Source organism: Nanorana parkeri, unplaced genomic scaffold (assembly GCF_000935625.1).
Source record: "Nanorana parkeri isolate BGI_ZX_2015 unplaced genomic scaffold, ASM93562v1 scaffold748, whole genome shotgun sequence".
Taxonomy (NCBI): domain Eukaryota; kingdom Metazoa; phylum Chordata; class Amphibia; order Anura; family Dicroglossidae; genus Nanorana; species Nanorana parkeri.
The window spans coordinates 363643-372116 of NW_017307016.1; the positions used below are offsets into that span (position 1 = coordinate 363643).

General features: G+C 45.8%; 1 protein-coding gene across 1 annotated transcript in view; it reads left to right on the plus strand.

Moving 5' to 3' along the window:
• Positions 1 to 8474, plus strand: part of LOC108793428 (WAP four-disulfide core domain protein 3-like) — an 18924-nt gene that overhangs the window by 652 nt on the left and 9798 nt on the right. The gene's annotated exons all lie outside the window — the stretch shown is intronic.

Here is an 8474-nt window from a genome sequence, read left to right on the forward strand (position 1 = left end):
ACACAAACTAGCGTCCTCCCGTCACCCTAAGCTCAGTATATAGGGAGCTACAGCTCGCGGTATACTGAGACGCCGCAGCCGGAGCGGATCCCGACAATTATGTCTGGATCCACCCAGCTTGACAGCTGGCTCTGCCTATCCAGAGGCAGAGCCAGCTGTACCCGCCCCCTCCACCGTCTGTTCCGCCTTCCGCCAGTCAGCGCTGGAGGATCGGACAGGGGAGGGGGGGGAATCCCTGCAGGGAGCCGTGAGTGACAGTCCGATCTACAGAGACGACCTGTGACAGTCTCATTGTCACAGGTCGGCTCAGATTATGAGGCTGAGTGAAAATCACTCCCCTCATAATTCTCCTATAAGTATTAGGAAATGTTATATAAAACAAGTTAGAATAGATATCGCCCCCTCCACCGTCTGTTCCGCCAGTGAGTGCTGGAGGATCGGACAGGGGAGGGGGGGGGAATCCCTGCAGGGAGCCGTGAGTGACAGTCCCGGCTCTCTGCAGGGGTAGATCGAAAAGTGAGCGAGCGACGGTATGTGTTCGCTCACTGCCCGATCTACAGAGCCGACCTGTGACAGTCTCATTGTCACAGGTCGGCTCAGATTATGAGGCTGAGTGAAAATCACCCCCCTCATAATTCTCCTATAAGTATTAGGAAATGTTGTATAAAACAAGTTATAATAGATATTTTTCAGTCAATCCCTTTTTAGCAAAGTTATACAAAGATAATGAGAACAGCACAAAATATGTCTCCATCTGTATCCCGGAACAATTACAAAACATTATACATAGTAGATATTTCTCATTATGCCTAAACATCGGGGATTGCCCGAAAGTAGACAGGGTCACTTCAGATACACTCCGGGAGGTACTCACTGAACAATCCTCCTATAAACAAAGTAATCAGTTATAATCCCGGGATGATATTTATAATTGTGTCACACAAAAGGTCATTGTTACAACTTCAGCAAATCTTTTTTTTTTTTACATTGTATTTCCTGTCTGTTCGGATTCTTTTGATTTGTAAACAGTTTTTTCTTTTGTTCTTTTACCCAATTTCAATTCCCACGGCCACATTGTGTTCACATTTTATTGGGATTTCATCTAGAAGAATAAGGAAGAAGTTATTTCAATGCTGTCAAGTTAAAGTGACACTAAACTCAACAGTTAGATCTTAAAAATCCCTCCAAGTCCCTGAACTCCGAACAACAATGTATCTGATTTGTGTATCACTCGGCTGTAGATCCTCCAATCATCTCTGACACTGTCCTTCCTCCTGGAGGGGGGCTACGTCTGTTCCCCATGGTCCCTGTGTGTGATGTAAAGTAGTCACCGCTCCAAGCTCACTCCCGGGGTTGGACTACAATCTCAGTACAAATGAGTAAACTAAACATGAGATTGTAGTCCATCCCTGGAGAGAGCTTGGAGCGGTGACTACTTTACATCACACACAGGGACCATGGGGAACAGATGTAGCCCCCCTCCAGGAGGAAGGACAGTGTCAGAGATGATCGGAGGATCTACAGCCGAGCGATACACAAATAAGATACATTGTTGTTGTTCAGAGTTGAAGGACTCGGATGGATTTTTTACGATTTCACTCCTGAGTTTAGTGTCACTTTAAAACTGTATGTTGTATTTTGGGACCGGCGCGGTTTTACGGGACATTCTCGCTCACAGTTTACTTCGGTGACATATTTTTGTTTTTTCGGCTGGGGAATCGTAGACTGCAGCAGCACCCCAAATCTACTTTCATTTGATTGATATCAGTTAACGCTGAACTCTGGGAATATTGTAAAAAAAAAAAACAACCTTGCAGTAAATCTCCAGAGCGCTGCGAGGGTTAATTTACAAAAATCCCAGGTTTCAGCATTAAAAACACAAGACTTTTCCAGGTGTAGACTTTGACTGGTGTAGAAGTCGTAGCTCCGGGGTACTGTAAAGAGCTGACATTCCTGATACACCCCATCCCTCCTCCTCCACCAAATTCACTAGAACCCTTGAAACTGGCTATGACTGGATCCAGGAGGATTGTTTGATCAATCTATTTCTGGCTTGCTGCAGGAGCAACACACACAGAGGTTAAAGGGGATATTATAGCCCCATCTATTCCCTGTATACTATCTATCTATCTATCTATCTGTCTGTCTGTCTGTCTGTCTGTCTGTCTATCTATCTATCTATCTATCTATCTATCTATCTATCTGTCTGTCTGTCTGTCTGTCTGTCTGTCTGTCTATCTATCTATCTATCTATCTATCTATCTATCTATCTATCTATCTATCTATCTATCTATCTATCTATCTATCTATCTATCGTTTGACCAGTTTGGTGGAGGAACTCAAGCCTCCTACATAGAGCCCTGAGCTCAATTCTACTGAACATTTTCATGAATTGGAATGCAGACTGTGAGTCAGATCTTCTCATCCAAAATCAGTACCTGACCTCACAAATGGGACAAATTCCCACAGGTACCCTCCAAAGCATTGTGGAAAGTCTTCCCCGGAAGAGTGGAGGATGGTATAGCCCCCCCCCTATATATATCCTGTTAATCACCTTCAAACTGTCTATGCCGGTAGAGGAGGGAATTGATTGAGTGTTCCATTTCTGCCTTGTTACATGTGTAGCCATGCAAATCTCTTCCTGTGTTCCCAGGAGTAACAAAATGATTAAATAAGAGGAGCCAGGAAGGGTGGAGTTAGAGCCTGTCATCGATCTTGAGGAGGCCACACTCAGCCTTGCAGCATCATTGAAGGGCCAATAGCTGGTGCTTTCTGTGAGCTGGGGCCCCAGTGAGTGACATGGCAAACTGCACCTAAGTGGCGAGGAGGGGAGAGCAGGAACATTCGGAATGAGGAGGAACAAGTGGGAGAGCAATGGCATTCTAGAAGGCGCACGCAATCAGAGCATGGGGAGGTGGGTAGAGGAGACAGGGCCACCAGACATAAGTGACTGCAGGTTCCGCATCTGCCCACCCGGCTCTTAGCAACCTGGGACACAATGGCCGGCATTCCGCCCAGCTCCTGGCAACCAGTGATGTCAGAGCGCGTATGCCCATTATACATCTCCCCCGCCCGGCTCTTAGCAATCTGGGACACTGTGGCTGGAAAGCGGGTGGCTGGCGCACTGCAAACATTGCGCAATGACGTTTAGAGGATAAACTTGAATTTCTACTGTAGCAAAGCACCCGCCTTGTTTATGTGTTTTACACACTTTAGCCTGGCCTCAGGGTTATAGCTCTCATTTTTTATTTCAAAAATGGGCATATGAGGACACGGGCAGGGGGTTGCAGCGCTCCTGGGTTGAGGGTGTGGGCTGTTTTGGGTGCACGGTGTTTTGCAGCCAACAATAATTAGGAAACATGCCCTTTAAAAGTACACATGCATCCTGTTATCACTGTAGTGCATATAGGCAGGGACAGGCTGTAAAGAGGCTGCAGGAGGTCAGCCACATTAAGATGTAGCAAAGCATGAAAAAAAAGGAGAATACTCTTCACTCTCCACCCCCCCAGTTCTGTAAAATATACAGCATTGTGCAACCTACATTACATTCAGTAAGAGTTACAGACCCTAACAGACCTACCAGTGCCTACAGGCCCAACACTAATTGCTCCCTATGCTTCACCTATCACAAATAAAGATCATTGTCATCATGGTTGCTGTGACCTCACCCTCTACATAGGTGCTGGCTGTCCTGAATTTGCCGACACAGCCTTACATCTTGGACCTCAGCCCCAACGATGCAGTGTCCCGGGCCATGTTCCCGGATCACAGTGTCGCCCTTTATGAAGTTACTACCAGTTCACACACAGCAGCATCTCCCCTAGGGTTGCCACCTGTCCAGGGTTCACCCGGACAGTCCGGGTTTTGAATGCTGTGTCCATGTTTCATGGCAGCAGAATCCCGGACACATGATCTCAGGCAGACAGGGGCAACCAAAATTAAGATAGGGGCTACTGGCCCCCCACTGAAAATAATCTCAACTGTGATACATAGGAATGGGTGGCGCTATTTACATATGAATAAGCCATGACTCATTTTCCCCCCAAAAAATGTCCGCGCGTTGCTTGAGTGTTCGGGTTTCGCTTGAAGAAAAGGTGACAACCCTAATCTCCCCTCCTCCATATTTCCAGACAGATCAATGGGAGAGCAACCCCATGGAATATCTGCTCACCATCAATAAATCTCTATTTCTTCTTGGTGTAGAGGGACTTGTGCTGAGGAGAAGAGGAGGATGGGTTCAAGACTGCTGACAACAATAAAGAAATCAGCTCCCTGGTGTGAAATGTTTTTACATACCTCCTCTTATACCAGTCAATGGATGATACAGATGGGGCACCAAGTGGTAGTTTTGTACTGTTTGAATACAACACGAGGTGGGCCAGCATTGTCCTGGGTGGATTTCATGGCTGTATTATGTATTTGCTCTTGACATTTGGTATGGAGGTATCACCATATAGATGTCTGATCTGTACGATGAGAGTAGGGTTGGTACTCATTAAAGGAGAACTATGAGGGGGGGGGGGGGGGGGGAGAAGTTCTCCTTTAACGCTTCATCCCTTGGTCGCAATTAGGACACAGCACTCATATGGGATAAAGATTCAGAGGGGTGAATTTATCAAAACTGCATGGCAACCAATCAGCATCTCTCTTCAGTCTGCTCAGGTAAGATTTGAAAATGAGACAGAGAAGCTGATTGGTTACTATGCACATCTGCTCCAGATTTTTTCTGCTCCAGTTTTGATAAATTGATATTTATGCCCAGAGTGAACCCCGGTCATGATTGTATGGGCATTAGAACATAAAATGGAGGTGCCACCAAACAAAGAAAAGTCCAAAGGAGTGTTTATCAGTAACAATGAAAGAATCAAAGCTTCAAAGCGTTTTGGGGGCAAACACAGACCCCTTCAGCAGGGCTAGAAGGGGTCTGTGTTTGCCCCCAAATGCCCATTTGGTGGCGAATCCTTTTTTTGTTCTGATTGACTTCTCCACAGCCCCCTCCTGCTCTCTGTGGGGTCCCTGTAGGTGGAAGTGCAGCCACTACCAAGCAATTGAACACCCCAAATGAGACCCCATGCCATGAGATGGTAGAAATGCTTTTAATTAGGGATGCACCGATACAGTTTTTTTGGTACTCGCCAATACCGATTCCAGGAAGTCCCATTAAGGAAGCCAGGCGGCATGTAAAGACTCGCCACACGGCTTCCCGATCAGCAGGGAAGCCGTCTCCATGCTCCCTTGTCACCAGGTGCTTTCTGGCCAATCAGGAAGCCGGGCGCCGTGTAATGACAAGTGACGAGGGAGCATGGAGACGGCTTTCCGGCCAATCAGGAAGCCGGGCACGACATAGTGACTCGCTGCCTGGCTTCCTGATACCAGAAGCTCAAGTATCGGGCAAGGCATCGGAGCATTTGGGACAAGTATGAGTACTCGCCCAAATACTCGGCACCGATACCGATACTAATATCGGTATGGGTGCACCCCTTCTTTTAATGATGCTTTTATACGTGGTAATAAAACATGTCATTTAATTTCTTACAATATGATATAAAATTGCTACGTAATTCATTCTGAGGCTATTAAGGTTACATTAGACTTTATTTTGTTTTAGGACGTCATGTATCTGGAGGATTTATGTCATATGCACATGTAAGGTCCCGTTAATCTGAGATGGGTCAACTTATTAACTTTTTCACCCAAGATCCATCCATTTTTAGCATTAGATTCCATTAGAAATGTGTGAATCTTGGGTGAAAACATTGTAGACCCCATAATAATAATAATAATGATAATAATAAGAGGTAGAAGATATCACATGGAACATGCTACACTATTTTATTGGTTGAGTTGTTGTATATAGTGTGCCACAATGTGTAACGCTGGCCGCACACCAGGCACATTTTTGGGTGGAAAATGTCATTTCTGGAACGTTTGTTTGATTTTCTAATAGTTATTGGGGTCTAGTTGGCAATCAGTACATTGGAGTAGATATCTTGCGGCACTCCTTACCGGAATAGTGGTTAACCTGCAACGGCAGGTGGGTGCTTGCAGTGACCACGGATGGCCCCGTGAACTAACACAGAATTAGCAAAGATTGTCACCCGCACACCAAAAAGATTTCAGCAGAAGTCCATTTAATGAGAAATTGCCATTCAATTACGAACGCTTTTGGGGCCTCAAGGGGTCCCCTTCATCAGGCTCAGAATGCCATTCAATTACAAACGATTTCGGGGCCTCAAGGGGTGCCCTTCATCAGGCTCAGAATGTCATTCAATTGCAAACGATTTTGGGGCCTCAATGGGTCCCCTTCAACAGGCTCAGAATGTCATTCAATTGCAAACGATTTCGGGGCCTCAAGGGGTCCCCTTCAACAGGCTCAGAATGACATTCAATTACAAACGATTTCGGGGCCTCAATGGGTCCCCTTCATCAGACTCAAAATGTCATTCTGTAGGGGACCCCTTGAGGCCCCGAAAGAGCTTGTAATTGAATGTCATTCTGAGCCTGATGAAGGGGACCCCTTGAGGCCCCAAAAGCATTTGTAATTGAACGGCAATTTCTCATTAAATGGACTTTTGCTGAAATCTTTTTGGCGTGCCGGTGACATCTTTGCTAATTCTAATTGGCGATCATTCTCGACCCTAGTGAGGGAAAAACCAAAGGAGACAAATGTTTTTCTTGAACAGTGAATGTGGTTTTTTATTGTGGAAACACCATTCATTCCAAAATCGAATGTTAAAATCAAACCAAATTTTGAGCGATTCGTCAAGTCTCTGACGGCGTCATTGAATGTTCTGAGCAGATCTTTCTGATGGAAGTCCATAGCAGCGTATGGCCGGCTTTACTCTCAGGACGTTTCGGGTTACGTGAGGTTTTAGGAGTGCTGCGCTATTTGTTTTGCCAGTTAAACCGTCAGCAGTTTCAGTTAATTGCGGTTGTTTTACGGTGAATCATTCCCATGATACAGTTTGTATACATAACGTGCTTTCACCGACTGAGGATTGTCATCCGTGCATCATCCAAATATTTGTGATGAGAAACACCTCGAGTGCTGTTCATCTATTGTACGCGGGGTGATGGATCACGACAGTGTCACACCTTGGTCATTGTTTTGGTACTTTGTGTCTAATTCAGGATTGTGAAGAAAGATATCACATATCAGACTAATATATACAGATGACGTCCTGTGCCGATTGTGTAAGAGGGACATTACTGTACACAGGCGGCACAGCCAGGGACCGAATGTCCCCTTATCACCCAAAACATCTCCCCTCCTCCTCCAAGCATCTCCCCTTTTTTGCATAGAAAATGTTTCGTTTTAATGGCCCTTAGGATATTGAGATTGTCTAAATAATCTGATATAAGATAACTGTACACTGAGTGGCCGGATTATTATATACACTGAGTGGCCGGATTATTATATACACACCGAGTGGCCGGATTATTATATACACCGAGTGGCCGGATTATTATATACACCGAGTGGCCGGATTATTATATACACCGAGTGGCCGGATTATTATATACACCGAGTGGCCGGATTATTATATACACCGAGTGGCCGGATTATTATATACACCGAGTGGCCGGATTATTATATACACCGAGTGGCCGGATTATTATATACACTGAGTGGCCGGATTATTATATACACTGAGTGGCCGGATTATTATATACACCGAGTGGCCGGATTATTATATACACTGAGTGGCCGGATTATTATATACACTGAGTGGCCGGATTATTATGACCACCTGACGTTTGTAGGCAAATTAGCTATAATTTGGCGCTGAAGTTGCTAGAGGGCCAGACCATTATAAATAGGGAAGCGGGTTGGTTACCACGACAGTAGAAGTGATTGGGAAGATTCGGGGAAACAACGCGATGTAACAGCCTTGGAACGCGGGATGATTGTTGGCGCTCGGAGCCATGGAGCGAGTATCAGCAAAACAGCAGAATTCGTTACATGTTCAAGAGCGGCTCATTGTTAAAGTGTTTAAAGACCGGACTGTCAGCCGAAAATCTGGGTCTGAACGTGCGAATTGTGGCCGCCAGCGACTAGTCAATGTTAGGGCAGAACGGGGGAGGGGCAAGACTGGTACAAGACAACAGAAGGGTAACAGTGCCGTGTCAGATTCCTCGCATCACCTTTCATCATCTCGTGGAGTCACGGGGCGGCCCAACGAAGTACTGATGGGGGGGTATAATAATCCGGCCACTCAGTGTATGTCTTCTGATGATCAGTAACAACTGTTACTTTCCATCTTCCGCCTATAGGCACAATGCCCAATGTTAAGTCTGACCCTGAATACAGCAAGATGTGCTACAAAACATCCCTAAAAATAGATTATTGCCCTGTATAGGCAAAAGTTTGTGGACACCTGAACATCGCACCTTCATGAGCGTGTTGGACATCTCATTACAAAACCATGGCCATGGAGATGACCCCCCTCCCCCCCCCCCCCCCACACCCTCCC